The sequence below is a fragment of the Anser anser genome (genome assembly GCF_964211835.1).
Source record: "Anser anser genome assembly, chromosome: 9".
In the NCBI taxonomy this organism is placed as follows: Eukaryota; Metazoa; Chordata; class Aves; order Anseriformes; family Anatidae; genus Anser; species Anser anser.
The window spans coordinates 20,479,181-20,496,488 of NC_139729.1; the positions used below are offsets into that span (position 1 = coordinate 20,479,181).

Consider the following 17,308-nt stretch of genomic DNA (forward strand, 5'->3'; position numbering starts at 1 on the left):
TGGGAGATCTGCTGATTCTAAAGGAGTCAAAAACAGACTTGCTGAGAACACCACGCTCCTGCTGCTATCTGTTGGGGCTTTACTTCTTGTTATCAAAAATAAACAAAAATACACTCTGAATCCAAAAAGCAAGAAATAAAACAAACAAAGGCTGTAAACCCGCAAAAGATTTTTTTTCTTTTAATAATGGAGTCTGCATGAAGAACTCGGCATTTACCCATTTCTGAAACTGCAGACCATTGACAATAAAAGTAGTAATTCCAGCAAGCTCAGCATAAAATTTCATCAGCCATGGCCACAAAATCATCCCTCATTATCTCATCATTAGATAAAGATTCCAATGCAGTTTTTTATGGGACTTTTCAAAGTCTCACCTGGATTGTTTGGATTTCAAATGGCTGAAACCATGTGATGTTTCTTCAGGATGCATCCCCACTTAGCTGAACGTACCCAGTGCATTTGCAGATGTCACTTGGTAATTAGGAAGGTAGGTATTTGGGGCATCTGCAGGTGAGAGAAGGCACTGAAAGACTTCAAAAGTACTGCCACCTTCACTCAAACTCTTTAATACAGATTAAGATGCTATTCTATCCTCATAAAGAGGAATATGCTGTTATATCATAAGGGAAAGAAATTAGAGGACATTTTTTCTTTGGAAGCAACTTTTGTGGCAGAGAACTGAACAGAAAAGAACAAATGCATCCATATCCTTGTTAAAGCATCTGCTGTTTTGGAAGTTCTGTGTGCTGAATATCAGGAGTCTTAATCCATTCACACATAGTTGACCAATTAAATAAATGTCATAATCTTTTGAAAACAGCCTTGCAATATTAGAGCTGTTTGAATGACTTCTCAAGAAAATCAGAGATTTAAATGCTTAAGTCATGGCAGTACGATGCGTCACTGAAGACATTACCCTGGCAAGTTGAAGCAAGCATAGAAATGCCAGCAGGGCTAAAGGAAGGCAGGTGGGTCAGATCTCAGTCCCAGAAAACCAGTATAACTCTACAGTGGCTTACACGTTACCTTCACAAGAAAAACTTGTTTCAACATACAGCAGTGATGAATGAAGAACCAGCAGAGCCCCTGATGCAGAGAGCTTAATTTCTGGATAAGACCTTGTCCAGGCAGTTCCCATGGCCCTGTACCCCCAGCCCAGAGGCGCTCAGCTCAGCAGGGGACAACGCTACACTTGCCGGGTAACAGTAGCATTGGCATTACTGTTTCCACACACCCCCATACAGCTAATTTCTATCCTGACAGGTCAGCATAAACTTAACCTGCATCATTCTCTGAAAAGCACGCTGTAGTTTAAATTGTATTTTAAATGATCTATAGCCATTAAATGGTTTTGTATAAAATTCAGGTTCAACTGGTCAAAAATGTATTTCCTTCGCCTCTTCCAATGGAAAAGGTCTCGCATGTATTTAAGCACTTTGGAGAACTCCTTTCCTCAGAATCTGTGCCAAGGACTAATGACATATGGTATCTCTCCTAGATATGCAAGTTGAAAAGAGCAGGAGAAGACCCCTTTCATTACAGCATAATAGCATGCTTGCAATAGTTCAATAACTATAATGAAACATGACAACTTGGATCTGCTTCTAGTGATGTCTTGAGCCAGTGTCTGAATTGCACACTTCTGAACCTGTGTCAAGTCACAACTAAATGCAAAATTCTTAGGCATTCGGGGGGAGAAAAAAAAAATCTTAATTTTCATGTTTTCTAGTGATCAGCATTTTTCAAATCACCAGTTTCCACAAAATGTTGAAAATTGTTACTTGTTCTAAAAGAAATATATTTTTTCCTTATCATCTTGGGATGCTTAAAAACATTTTCCTGAGCCATACCCTGTAATCTGTGGCAGTGATCATTATATTTAAACAAAGAAAACATACAGTCACAGATGAAGGCGAAAAAGCAGGAAAAAATAAAAAAAAATTAGAGCACTAAATATTTGTGTCCTCTCCTACTGTAGGAAGCCTGAGTGTAGGTCTGGCTGCTGAAGCCCACCCTCAGGTGCGCTACTTAGACAAGTAAAATGCAAATAGATGTAGTACACTGCAGCTTAACAGCACACACGTGTATCAGATACCAAAATGCAAATCTGGATCCTGTTCTCAGCATCCTAAATTTACATCTTATTCACCCAACTGCCATGGTAACATGGATGTACAACGTTTTATACTAGCCAGGGTGTTAGACTCTGGCTTACTTGTTTCTTTTATACAGAAATGCTTTCCTTGATATTTAAATATCATGACCCATGCCAATCAAAAGTTACAAAACTGTCTTGCAGCTCACAAGGGTCTACAAAACAAGAAATCCTGCAGTATCTTCAGGACTGGTTCTTTAAGAATTATGTCCACTTGAAAACCACAAAGGTGAAAAATTTACTACTTTCATTAAATGAAAACTCAGACTGCCATGTTAACACAAGTCATAGCTTCTGGAGTCATGAAGAGAAACCCTATGTATTTCTTTAAACTCAGAGAGCAAAAAAACAACAGCCAATAATACCAACACTGCACCCACTGCAGGCCTCACACAGACAAAAAATCTACTCAAGTCTCTTACAAACATAGGAGAGAAATCCTGTGGAAACAGAGTGGGGTTGTATCTGATGAAAGACAAAGCAAATTCCTTCGGCTTGGCTCCTAAAGCCCTGGGCTGAAGCCCAAACTTTGATGCTTCCTGGTTAAGAAGTTAAAATACTAAACCAACAAAACCAAAAATCAAACCCTATAGATTAGCAGGATTGCTGTAAGTTAACGCATTTCAAATTGCTTGTAAGCAACGAGGTTCTTTGTGTCCCAAGCAGACTGTGCACACAGTGGACAGAGTCCAAATTCAACATTTTACCTGACTTCATCTTCACTGTTAACCTTAATTAGTGAACAAAGGCCTCACTAATATTTCTAAAAAGTCTTTTTTTTTTCTTATTTTTTTTTCCTTATTCTATGTCCTCATTTTTTTGATCTCTCCCACTAAAATGCTCAAACCTTCTTAGTACTCCTGTGCTGGCACTAATAGGATTCCATTATTTGACATGTAGTGAGTCATCACAAAGAAACAGAAAACCTTGCTTTCCTATGCAGCAGTCAAGTATCTGGTCCTTTGTAAGGTCTCAACTGTAATTTCTCTGCTCAACTTAATTCCTCTCTTTACTGCCATATTATAAAAATAGGGGTGCTTGAAAATAAGTAAATAAATTGGCCTTGCACAAAAAGTCAAAAAAATCTCTTAAACAGAGAATATGTATAGCTGGTTGCTTTGCAAAGCAACTTGAGCATTGCAAAGTAACACCAGTTGGTCAAAGGTCCAAGGACTGTAGCAATTTTTTTCAATCATACTAGCACCTACTTTGGTATTGTCCTAGGGCTGGATCTGTGGCTTGAATATAAATATAAAGTGGAGAGTTCCTTGGACAATTTGGATTTAAAATTTACTTGAAGTTGAACACTAAAAGAGACATTAAAAAAGAACTATCCCATTTAGTAATAACTTGCCCAAAGCACCAGAAATCCAGGCTCTGGAAAATGCAAACTACATACAGATTTAACCATTACTGTACTAATAGGTTCGAATTCTAATTTCAATAACCCAGGTCCATCTGCCTTGATCTCTTTAAGGATTGCATGCAGCTACCTAAGAACAGTCCCAATAATTATACGTTAGCTGTTAGCAAAATGAGTCCCACTGAAAACAAACACCTGTGCTGTTCTCAATTGATGGCTCACACATCTAAATGTATTTTAATCTTTTAGTTCAGATTTTAACCTTCGTGCAAATCTGGAAAGATACTGCTAAAGACAATGAGGATTTCTATTGTTGTGATGAAGGACATAGTCCGTCCATAGAGATTTTTTTAATAAAATCTTCAAACAGCCATTTTAAGTGAATTTCACAATGTCTTTACTCAAAAATGAGCTGTTCACTAACTGAAAGTAACAACCAAAAAGGAAAGTTAAGGGATTTAAAAAAAAAAAAAAATAAGAGGTTAAAACTGTAGGGACTGGGATATTTAATCATTGATAACACTGACTGAATTGTAAAGAGGCTCAAAAGAAGGTGTATGTGAATGGAGATGTCAGATTAGCTTTCCTACTGGTTGGGATTTCAATAACCGACAGTAGATAAGATACAATTAGTATTCATATATTGAGGCCAGAGATTTGGAACCATTTTTCAAAGTATTGTCTAGCCTTGAAAAAGTTTGAGCTGCTTTATTACATTTTTACAAAATATGTATTTTAATAAAATGCACTTAACTTCACAGTAGAAGAAAAGCATTGGATGACTGTCTTAATATTTCAACCACCAGAAAACCAGCTGAGAAGCAAATGCAGCTTGAGAGTCCTGGAAGCTGCCTGACTGATCTATCAAGACTTCCACTGTACTTGAAAGGTCCATGGGTCACAACTGCAGGAAGTCACATTTTGAGACCCAGCTATGAAGCTATTTGAATGGCCCGAAGATATATCCCACATCAAATGGCTGACCTCCTGCACTCCCATACTGCAGGTCAGCTTACACTTTCTAGCCAGAGGCCCTTGCTGATTCCCTTTCGTAATATCTTGGAACAAAGAAACAACTTTCTGGGAAGTCTCCCTCGGTTACCTAGAACTCAGTTTGGCAGAACTGGCTGCAGCAGCTCTCTCAAAAACAAGTTCAAATGGAGACAATAAAATTTGGCTTCTGACTAATATTTTATGCCCCAAAGTTTGTGTTGTAAAAAGACTTCAGTTTATTTGGCTTTGTAGAGGTAAAATGATAACTTGCACAAGAAAATGTTTCCAAAATCTGACAGGTCATCATTTTGTGCTCTGCTGTTAAAATGGACTTACCCACAGAACTAGCAGCAACTCAGTCAGCTTTCTGCAGGTAAATAATCCAGTATGCAAAAAATCTTATAAAACAGAAAACTCTGTCACTATGTCATATACCCCTCCGAGTTAATCAATTAAATGTGATTGTTACTTAAACATAAGATCTTCATTTGATTCAAATGAACTTCTAACATAGATCTTCATTTGATTTTTGGATCTCCTTGGTCTTTCCAAAAGTGTTCAGTGCAGGGAAAAATAGTACTGGAAGTTTATATACAAAATTTTTATATAAGAATTTTGATGAAAAATTACAAAATTTTATTGAAAAACTTACTGAACTCTTAATGTTATCTTCCACTTGTGGAATACAGCACTGATGTACAATTTTAGTTAGCTAGCTACTTCACATTTAGTACTGCATTCGCCAATCTTATGTCAACATAATATTGAATATTTGCAGAACGCTAGTCTCTACAGGACACAAAAATATCACAAGTAGTTGAAAACACAGATATCATTATTCAGTGGTATTATTCATTAGGGTCTCACTGACTTTTTTTAGTCTCCTTTTTATAGACAAGTGTGGTTACTTTGAATTTACTGCCTCTAAAAATAAAACAATCTGTTAACTGTTTATAGCAGAACAATAAACTAGTAGAAAAATGTAAATATGTAAAGATCATGTCTCCAAAGCTTTCAAATGCCCTCAGCATGGTGGACATTCAGGTTTAATAAAAAAAAGAGTAAACTTTTTTTTTTCTTCATGAAAGCCATCATGGTATGGTTTTATTTATCCCTAGCATATTAAAGTTTCACAGCTCAGGACTCACACTTTAGGGCCGCCTATCTTCCTGCCCAAGCAAGGTTTAAGAAGAAAAAAAAAAAGAAAAGGCACTACCAACAGGGAAGAAAAACAAACAGAGCACCTGAGCACCTGTAAATACCAACTTGGCATTAAGGCAAAACCGCTTTATTGGACACTAAAGTGTTGTCTCAGAAATATAAACAAAACCTATACATAAGAAAATTATTTCAATTTAATTTTTCATTTCCTCTATTCTGTGTGAAAACCAGCAAAATTGCTTCAGAATTACAAAGACACTACAGCGTGATAAAAATCTGGCTTATCTCCGCTACATAAAAATGGACTGATTTGAAGATCATGTGCATTGTCTGTGAGTTTATTATAACTAGTTCTGTCTTTTGTGCAACGTTTGCATCCAGCAGGACAAGTGCAGAGAAGGCACCGTTGGTAACTGGGTTCTCAGTACAGAGAACCTTTCCGAGAGAATCCAGCAGCTGACTTCACCCAACTTTGAATCTCATTGCTCAGCCCCCAGCAGAAGCTGTGCATCTGCTCCCATGGGGAGATCCCCACAGGGAGGGACCAGGGAACCACCCCACTGGAAACTGCTTCCATGTATTGAAAATCTAACCACCAAAAGAGAAAATCTTATCCTGGTAATTTCAATCTGGAGAGGGAATAAATCAGCAAATCAGCCTACACTCACACACACACAAAAAAAAAATCTGTGTGTATGTACACATACAAACATGTTAGCTACTAAAAATACGAGTGTGCATACGAGCTGAACAGCCCTGTTCTGTTTGGAGTATTTTTAAATACAATTCCCTAAGCTTAGTCCACATCATTAATGCCATGAAAAGTGAGGCTACCGTCTGGCTTCAAAGCACAATCTTTTTGCAGAAGAGTAGACATCTGCTGCATTCATTTTACTTCAGAAATTTTTATAGAAATAAATGAAATAGAGAGGCATGCGGGGGGAGAAGGATTTTTTTTTAATGCACAGGAAACAGTGCCACCCTTACATTAATACAATAGCAATTAGTGAAAGAGCAGTGGGACAGGCAAACTGGGCTTTGGTCCCACTTTGGTGGCTCAGATCAGCTTACCCAAGGAGAGACGTTTTAGTGCTGAGGCCTGCCCATAGCCCTGGGAGCCAGGACCCTGCTCCTCTCTCACAGTTCCTCTCTGCCTGACTTTGGCAAAAGAGCCCAGCTTATAGAAAGCTAGCATCTAAACACACTTTGATGAACTAGTTTCATACAACAGAAGTGGACCTGGGAGCAATCGCAAGTGCAAGGTAGCTGGTGATCCAAGCAGGACCCTATGCAGCAGGTAAGGGTTGCAAAGAGCGGTGACTTTGCCTCCTCAGTGAGCAGGATAAGGCACGCGAGCTCAGCCTCGCTCCTCTCCCCTTTCTCCTCTACACAAGTCTGTCCCCTCTCCTTAAACCACAAGACGTTCAGGTCAGACTGTTCCCCATCCTGTGCTTGCATGTGCCCTTGGGAGAACTCAGCCGGGGCACCCCGTTGCAGCTACACACTATATAACTGCTCCCACCGCAGCAACAACACAGTTATAACTGCTCCGTGGTTATAGCTGCAGTGGTAGGGCTTCGTCCTCTACTCTGCTGCCATTGAAGTCACCTCCTGTTGATGTCACTAAGATTTTAATGCTAAGGATGTAGCTGTTACTTAGCCAAAGAAGATACATGCTTATCAAAGTATCTCAGCTACTGTGCTTACAGCCCCTGACAGACTGCTATTGTTCTGCTGATTACAAACCGAAAAGCAAGAGGGAAGCCACTGCAGCTGCCCAAGCATAAAGGGGAATTTTCTCAGCAGTACACTGATGGGACATTCTTCCATTGCTTTTCCCCACAGATCATTTGTCACTCAGCTACATTGCACAACTCTGCAGTAGCTGTGGTTTCCAAAAACAACATTCCAGAAGACTGCATCACCCTGGATAAGAAGGCAAAAATGAGTGTGTTTTTTTCTCAGCCCTGAAATGTAATGTACAAAACCAAGAAGGTGATGCTTATTGATATATTTCAGAATCATATAATGTAATCAGAAGTCTACAAAACATATGGGAAAGTAAAATTAAGGTTGCTTTTCAAGAGAGGGCATGGATAGATTGCCCTCAAATGCACTTGCTGCTGCTGCAGCCCAGGAAAGGACAATCTGTTCTCCTTGCCAGGGCACACAGAGCAGGTAGTCGTGGCAGTAGCTGCACCAAGGAAGGAGGCACATCAAACATTAAGGAACAAACCCTACTGGTGAAACCAGCAAAACACTGACACAGATCATCTGGGCATTGCAGAGTCTCCACTACCACAGGGTTTCAAGGACAGTATGGACAAACAACTGCTAAGAATGGTGTAAATACTGTCACCTCCTTTGGAGCCAACGGAGGGACCAGATGCCTTCAACATACTAATGCTACTTCACAAATCATCACATCTTCGGTTCACCTCCTTGCTGAATTTCCATTCCCTCACTTCTTTTGGTTAACCCAAGAACACCTACAAATGAGCACCACATCCCAGAATCACCAGGCTCACAAAGAAACTCCTCTAACCTGGAGAAGTTCAACCTATTGCAACCACTGGGGGCTCAGGTAAAGCAGGATAGAGAAGTTCTAATTGCTTTGAATGTTTTGACATCAACACGATACTTTTAAAAATAATTCATTTAGAAGAAAGATATTTGCCACTATGCTGTGACTGTGATTGATATACAATAATCAATCCCTTGGATTATTTTGTCTCCTTGAGAACAATTGCAGCTCAATCACTTACCAGACAATAGATGATGTAATTTCTCTTAAATCAACACAATGGTGAGATTCAGAGTTGGTTTCAACCTGACTGAAAATCTTTTAGAACCACAAAACTGACAATGCAAATATTCCAAGTTCAGAAATTTGAGGTGGAGACAAAATAGTAGAAGGAAACAACAAACTTCACAAGAAGCTACTACTCCTTGCAACACAACCACTGCGCCAGATCTAACAAGCAAGATGTTAAGCTAAACTATACCATTAACACAAAAATATTACCCCAAAGTTAAGAATATTTCTTGAATTAACCAATATTGCCCTCAAAAAATTATAACATTTTTTAAACATGTTATACACAAACATTTAATTTCTTTACCATTCTGCCCCTACAGTAAGGCTCAGATTTACAGATCTTTTACTCTGGCTCTTTGCAGACAGATTTTCTAAACAGGTCAGTGAGCTAAGAAGGATGAGGAATATTGTAGCTGGTGCCTACTATGTGATATTTAATTGCAATATTTTAAATTAGAGAAAAGGCAATGCACTCATATTAGAAGCTCTCACAAACAGAAAGAAGCATTAATGCCCATCACTTTGCTTCACTATCACTTTCTGTGCTAAAGTTTCCAATGTCTGCTTTAGAATAAGATGCACCCCACATCTTTAAAATGAAATGAAAATTAAAGTGATGTTGTTCGAAGACTAATCTTTTGCAGCAAAACAAAAACTGCATCTTATTGTAAGTAATATAATTTATTTATACTTGATATCATTTGAAAAAGTGATGACACCAACAGCTCAAGCATGAAGCGTTTTTAATTCTTCAGATGAAGTGACAGATGATTATCAAATAACACTTACTTAATATTTAAATGTTACCTAAAAATGTCTGTTCCTTTTAAAATGCATATGTAGCCAACAGAAAGAAATTCCTTATATTCTGTATTTTCTCTGGTCTTCCCGGGTTTGGAGAATACCTGGGGTGACAGGCCACAGAGTCATAGAAACTTAAGCAATCTGTCCATCCCATTGTGTGCAACATTTTCTGCTATGCATTGCCCGTTTCTTGCCAAGAAACTTACCAGTCACTGTTTTCATCACCTGGTGTTTATTCATCTCCTAACTCATTACTCTCCCCTGACAGGCCCTTTCTTGCCCAATAATTTGCTCTCCCTTCCCCCCCCCCCCAACCTGGTACCATCTACAATTTTCTAAACATCCAGCAAGATGGCCTTTAATTACTCAATCTGCTTTTTAAACATTTGCAGTTTGCTCAGGTGTGTCAACATAAGACAACAAAATTCAAACATCTGGTACAGTAACTCCAAAATTAGGCACTGCAATCCAAACGGGGCAGTAACACAAACTGGATCACCCAGAGCGTGGAGAAGATGGAACAGGAAATAGCATACAAGTCTAAAATTGCATCACAACTAGGAGAGCCTGGAAACTGCCTAAGTATGGTAAAACCCAAGTTCAAAGATAAGCCACATGGCCAAAACCCCATATCCTCATATTCAAGAGTGTTTGATTATTCTGGTTTTTGTTGTTGTTCATTTGTGAGTCGTTGGTTTGTTTTAAATATCCTAAGGTCTGACACAGATCAGATAAAATGAAATCCTTTCATTGGGAAAACCCTAATCACATGAAGACAGAAGCCAACAGGTTCTTCTGAGGCCTTTGCCATTTATTCAGATATCTGGCATATTCCCCTGTTCTGCCAGATAACTCAAGAATCTGGATATTGTGGGTTGTTCTTTTTTTGTTTGTTTGAAGAGAGGGAATGGGTGGGGATTTTTTTGACTTTTTTTAAATAGAAGGTTTTGGCAGACTGCCTTTTTATTTTTTTTTCTTTCCATCAGAAAAATGCCATTTCTCATCTGGGAACAAAGGAGCAAGGTTTCTCTCTACTAATTAGGCTACTCCCATAAGTAACTATAAACCATAATTGTTTGACTTCCAAATGAGTTCTAAGGAACTTCTCTCCTTCTTGACCAATGAGCAGAAGATGACAGCACACATGAGTGCAGAGAATCCAATTTACCAGAGATGTGGTTTGTTTAATCCAATTTGTAGTTAAAAATTGAATTAAGGCGTGGGCACTAAAAATATATTTTTAGGAAAATATCTCCTTTTTCTTACAGGATGAATATATAATACCCTTTTTGCTTGGTAGAATTGATGAGATTTTGGCTACAGAAAAAACACATTCTTTGAATCTCTACAGATGCCAGAAATGTCTGTCTTGATAATGTCAAAGACAAGGAATGGCACTATCTTCCCTCTACATCCATCCATGTAGCTAGAATAATTTACAGGTCAGAGTTCTGGTAAATAAAATATTTTAATATCCATCTATTAAGAAAAAAGCACCCCTTTCTAGAAGAAAAATACAAGATAGTTTCCACTTTCAGTAAATATTTCCTTTGATCTCCACGCAGACAGCGCCTGTGGTCTGGACTGAAAATTAACAGTAAGTGTAGGAGTAATACTTTCAACTTGCCTTTTCCAAAGTGAGACATAGCTGGATGGGATTGGGATTTTTTTTTCTTCAGTACAGTGTGGTTTTGTATACTGAATAAATATCATCACTTGTCTGTAATGAGGTTACAGAGGTCATGATCTGTAAAACACCCAGAAACCTAAAAAACAAGACCAAAAATAATCCTCCCCTTTCCCCAAAAATCCATGAAAAAATGAAAGTCTGCGTTAAAAAAAAATACATCATTAAAATATTTTCTCTCAGAATAAAGACTGGAAGATTGTTTAGAGAAATATTCAGAATTCTATTACTTCTGCTATGCTTCATCTTTAAAATGCTTTCTGTGACTGATTAAGTTCCTTTGACAGAAATGCTTATTTCAACACTTAACGTGTCAGATGAGAAATTCCTACGTATGGCGAACCTTCATCCTTTATAAAAAATATAGTAGTGGACCTTAATACTGTGCTACTATTAAAATCATAGTGATTGCGCATGAAAAGGTCATGCTCATTTTCTAAGCTTTCCCTGTAGAAAACATACATTTCTACTGTATCTGCACTATAACTTTCAGGCTGCATTCACTACCATTTGCTGAGCTGTGTGGATATAATCTTCCTTTTTGTTTACTTGTCAACAATATTAATGCTTTCTATTTTCAACACTACTTTCTTCCTACTCTGAAGATATGTCAACAGGCAAAAAAGTACACTTAGTACTTAAATATGTAATGCAGCTTCATCCTTAGGCATATTTGTCATCATGCAAAGGTTAAAAATTTACCCTTATTTCATAAATATTTCATCAATATTTTCTATATGCTAACTAAATTGTACATGGTACATTTCTCATTTTTAAGACAAATATAAAATTTATTATAAATAGGCACACGGGTTCTAGAAATATTTTCCAGCTGCTTCTTTCCCCACATTTTTTCCATGCTTCAAAGGACCCCAGAATTTGGTGCTTGTAAACTAGGTAACCCCAGAAATGCTGAAGGGTCACTCTGGTAAAGAACAGTCATTGTAGGGTGCAAAGAAAACCAAAAACCATTAGTTTGATAGCTTATTTGTAGTGCTCCTCTATAAGCCTAAAAATATTTCACACAAGCTAAGTTAGAAGTTTCCATTAATCACTGTCAGCAGCTAAAGCCAATTCCCCTAACACACCATTAATTTATGCAATGTACCCCACTTTGTTCAGGAACATGGTGTTTCACGACATTAGACAGAAGTTTTTATATATTTATTTATTTTAAAGACTAATTCAAGCTCAGAATTTTGCTATATTCCTTTACAACCTCACTATTTCACTGCTGGCAATACCATCCATAACCCAGAAATACCAACAGACTCTGGTTTGGCAAGGTCCCCATCTTTACTAGATCTTTATCAAATAACATTACAAGAAGTTGAACTCTTGGCAACATCTTTTGGATCTCTTGGGAATTTTAGCACTTCCCAATCAAAGGTCCAGATAGCTGACACACCATAATGCTTCAGGGCTATTTCTTGAACTGTGATACCTCACAGAACATGATACTGGCATTTGGGCACAATGTCTTTTTTTGATATTTAAGATTGACACTTGCTGCAATTACCCTTTCCGCAAGATTCTGCTCCAGAGATGCGCAGCCTCTCAAATTACTGACAGTCCTGCCACAAACCTGACTTTGTTCTCTTAACCAACTACTCCCCATGGCATTTCATTAAAGAGATATTTTGACTGAAAGCAATCCTGCCAAATACCTTTCTGCTCATAAATTGGCTTGTCGTTCCACTTCTGGCTGTCTTTGCTGAATGACATACAAATTTGGAGCTAATCCAATTAACAAGTGGAGCAATTAATATCACAAACTATCTTCATGCTAACTTTATGAGACAAAGGGTTAAACTTTTTCCGGTGACACGAGATCTAAACAGTATATTAACAATTCTTGCATTCATGCAGCCTTCTCTACCACCAAGTCTCTTCCAGCATCTTAAAAGCTGCGAGCTGGAGCCAGCCACTGTTTCCCATGGAGTCCCTCTGAGAACTCGAGATTTTTGCATCAAAACTCAGGTCAGGACCTATCTGTATGGAACAGAGATACTATCTTCATCTGCCTTAGGATGTAGCATGCATTTAACAAGTTACAGTAACAAGAAAGGACCAGCTTAAGTCAACAGAGCTGAAATTTTTAGTTCTGTTGGTGTGGTCAGTTCTAAAAAACAAAGTTGGGCAAACTTCTATGCCACTTCTTGAAGTTTCACTATTTCAGCCCTTGAGAAGAGTTGAGGATGAGTTCATCATCAGCCCAAGATGTTTAATACTAGAATTGTCCTATATTCTGAGAATGGTCCAAACTACTAAACAAGTTTTCTCCCACCAACTTTTCTGGAAGCTACCATCAAGTACAATAATAGTTTTGATAATTTTCCATAAAAAAGATTTCTGATTATTGAAATGTCTTTCCAGGGCAATTTTGTGCTTGCTTTGCTCCTACAATAAGTGCTAGGAAAAAAAAAATAGCTCCCTGTAGAGGAGAAACTGTGTCATTCCCACCTTTTAAAAGTAAGTCTTTCCAGGATCAAAGCAGAACTGAGTAAAAGCTTTAGAAAAACAGTACTGTTTTACATCAGGGCTGAATTTAGCTCCAAATCCTTGGCTAAGACTTCCAAAAGTAGCAAAAGAAACTGAAAAAACAAGGACAACATAAGGTCACTACAATGGAAGAAAAATAACCGATGGAAGTTTAGGGTTTTTTTCCTCCCCAGATGCTCAAAAGTTCAGTGAAAATGCTAATTTTAACTATATGGTAAGAAATAAGGAATATAAGAAGGCAGTGGTTTAACAGAACCATGTTTGAGCAGAGATAGGAGGACAAACTCTCAAGAAAATCAGCAAAAACAAACAAAAAAGAATCATTACACCAGTTGGCTGCCCTAACTGTGCCTCCACTCACTCCTGCCCTTAGTTAAAGTATCACTTCTAAATAGGTTATTTTCCTAATTCATCCCAGCCAACATGCAATGTGTTCAGATGGTGAAATTTCTTGGTAAATATAGGAAAGATGTTTTTTGGGAGAGCACTTACTTCTGTCACAAATTCCAAGTCCTAAACTATTAGCACCACACCAAACAAATTACTACATCCCGGGATATGGATTTATGCTTGACCACTTGATGCCAGTTGACACACTTGTTAAAAGTACTCAATAGGTATCCAATGACCTATTGTATGTCCTGAAAGGCATTCCTGCTGACAATCAGTCTGCATTTCATCGCATTGCCAAATGCGATAGCCAAAGTGTGGTTTATTTACCGTAGAGATGTTCTCTCACTTTCACATGTTCCTAGAACAAATAGTATGTCTGTACTTTTTAACATTAAATATTTGGGCTTGACTATTTCCTTTCATTCTGCCTGGATTTCCATTCAGGACTGGAAATGCCAAACCCTAGCTTAGTCTCACAGACAGTTGTGGGTGGGATCAGAAGTGAAACTGCTTGAAATCTCAGAAAGGTGGAAAAACAGTTTACACTACTCATTCTGGGATTGCTCCCTACAGTGTTACATACAGTCAAGAATACACTGACTTGTCCAGCGTATTCTTGCAAACCCCTGCTAATGCAGTTTCCCTTGCTTTGTGGCTACAGTCATTCTTGCCTTAAAACATCCAGAGGTCTTCAATCGTTTTCTAGCCATCACCTTCCATTAGGAAATGAGATCTAAAAGGTATATGGTACTCTTCCTTAGCCACAGATTATATAAACTGCAAAAGTATTTGAAAGCTTTTTCAAAGACTTCTGTGTGGTCTTCATCACACCCTTACTGATATCATCATTGTGTAGCATCATGAGACTCCTGCAATATCACAAGTCTCCCCTCAGAGCTTAATAGGGGCATCCACCTACCTGTGGCCACATCACAAGTCTCCTTTGTATTTCCTTGTGTCATCTTTGTTTAATCTGTGTGTTCTAGATATGATATGGCAAGCATATGGCTGCTTGCCTACTGGATTTGCATCTTGGCAATGCTTTTGAATGTGTTATGCATCCCGTGTAAAAATAAGATCTAAATCAAAACTTAAAACAGTCATGTTCTGAAAAGACAGTACAGAAATCAGAAAAACACACCTTTGGGTATAGAACACTTAGCACTAATGTAATAGGAAAATGAACTCCAGTTCATCGGTGGACAAGTCCTGCTGCCTTTGCACAGTTAGTCCCCCAGGCTAGAACAGTACTATGACAGACCATAAGTCAGATCTTAATCATTTCATCCCCTTTTTCAGAGGTGCACGACTGGTGGGATCAGAGCACACCAACTGGGACATGCTATTTGATCTCTTCTATTTTCTAAAGCTTGAGGCTTAAAGGGAACCTTAGACCATTGGCTATATCTCAGTAAATTCTCTTAATGCTGAGGCCAACCAAGAAGGAGCAGCTCACATGTACATTAATCATCTTACCATCTAATACAGGAGGACCACTTTCAAACCACTTATTGGGAATTGTCCCCAGCCTGTGCCACTTTCAGACCTGTGGCTAGGAACCAGCTGGATCAGCACTGTCTGTTAAGAGCCAGAGGCATGTTATTTTAACACAACATAGAAGATCACATACCAGTATTCAAATAATAGCATGGGAAAACCCTCCAAGAACCAACCACAAATAAAACTGATTATACATATTTAAAACTAATTGGTTCTCATTTTCCTTTACAGATTGAGGTCTTATGGGCTGTCATGGCATGACATTTTATTCAGATCTAAAACCTGTGGATTCTTTATCCAATTTTCAGTATTTTTGTGGGATGCAGAATCTTGAACTATACCCACCAGCTTATCATCAGCCCAACAATATTTGGTACAGAGAACAAAAATCAAATTCTACTCATTTAATAAATTATACATTCTTCTTTTTACTGTATTGCATTGGAACATATACTTAGTTGCTCATGCTTTCTGACCACAGCACAGGATTCACAACCAGGAGGGAATAGTAAAGAAATACTAATGATAAAGAAACAGCAGAAGCAATACCTAACAATTTTTGGCTATATATTCAGAAAGAAACAGAACAATAGAACCTATTAGTCATTTGACAAACCTTCTATTATTTTGCCCAGGATGGATAACAGGTTAATTTTTATTTATTTTTTTTTAACCATTACCTGCTCTACTTGAAAACTAGCAAAATGTTTACATTCTTCCTGACTTCTGGAACTCCACTAGTACGCCAGTATATAAACACATCCCATTTTGGGAGTCTTTTTCTATTGGCCACAGAACACAAATTCAAAGCCTGTGTGTATCAAACAACCAATGTTTCTCCTCCCTGTCCAGAAACAGAGCTATGCCACTGTGCTGTCAGTCATAAAAAAAAAAAAGACTTTTAAAAACATTCTTATTGTCATTTTACATGGCTTTATATCAGATGCTTTAGTGGCTGTTATCAAATTTATAAACTTCATAACTTCAGAACTATCAATTGTTGTTAGTGTCCCTTTTTCTATTCGTTATAAATTGCTTTATTTCTAATCTCTGCTTTCACTTCAACACTGAGCCAAAAAAGGCTTTTTCTTATTTATTTATTTTTCTTGGCTGTAGAGTCACAGATTTGGGGCTATCTCGTGTACCTTTATTTCATAAGAACCCTCAATTTTCAGCCAGACTTCTCGTGCTCTTACACCTTTGTGGAGATATCATCACATTCATCCCTTTTGCTGCGTATAAAGTTTGCCTCAGGTTTTAGTGGTTTTCCTTACAGGATCCTTTCTTAAGAATAAATGTCATCAGGTTTGGAGGTTTTGTTCTGGAGATTTCATTTTTTTATTTTTGTCTTCAGAATAACCTGATTAGTACCACTACTTACTGCTACCTATCCCCAGTGCTAGGAGTGCCACCAGCTGAGCATCTGCATCACCCTTCTGCCATCTCAACTAGTTTATTTACTGCCAAGCCATTACAAAACCTTACTGATTACCTAAAACCAGACTAACACCTAGGACTATAGGCAAGTTTAGATGTGGCAATATCCTGTCAATGGCCCACCTTTAAAATAAAACTGGCATGCCAATGCCAAGCTTGAATTACTAATGAAAAGTTGACTCTTTCTGCACCTTTAGTATTTATGAAATATCCAGCAACGATACCTCTAAATTCAAGCTACGTGAAAGTCCAAAGGAAAACCGGGTTCTCTGGAGCCCAGGATGTATTACATTTCCAAACAGCTCCTATCTCTCTAAGGAGAAGGATTCTGGTTTTGAGCACTTTTGAGCAGCAGTGTTGTTGGTGGGCACCCTGAAATCCAGATCAGAATTTTGAATTGTAAGACCTTCAATTTTTCAAGTCACTTAGAAGAAAGTGGACAATTATCGATTTTATGAGGCCCTTGGGAAAAGTTCAGAAATTGTGAGGTTATAT

The 17,308-nt window shown here is 38.0% G+C and overlaps 1 protein-coding gene across 13 annotated transcripts in view; it reads right to left on the reverse strand.

Annotated features, from left to right (window-relative positions):
* LOC310904146 (uncharacterized protein) overlaps positions 1 to 17,308 on the reverse strand; it is a 372,616-nt gene that overhangs the window by 236,373 nt on the left and 118,935 nt on the right. For 7 of the 13 annotated variants that reach the window (XR_014588063.1, XR_014588065.1, XR_014588066.1 and 4 more), the window contains exon 4: positions 375 to 504. The exons of the other annotated variants lie outside the window; for them this stretch is intronic. The gene's annotated coding sequence lies outside the window, so the exon portion shown is untranslated. The remainder of the gene's footprint in view (positions 1 to 374; positions 505 to 17,308) is intronic. 13 annotated transcript variants of the gene reach the window in all.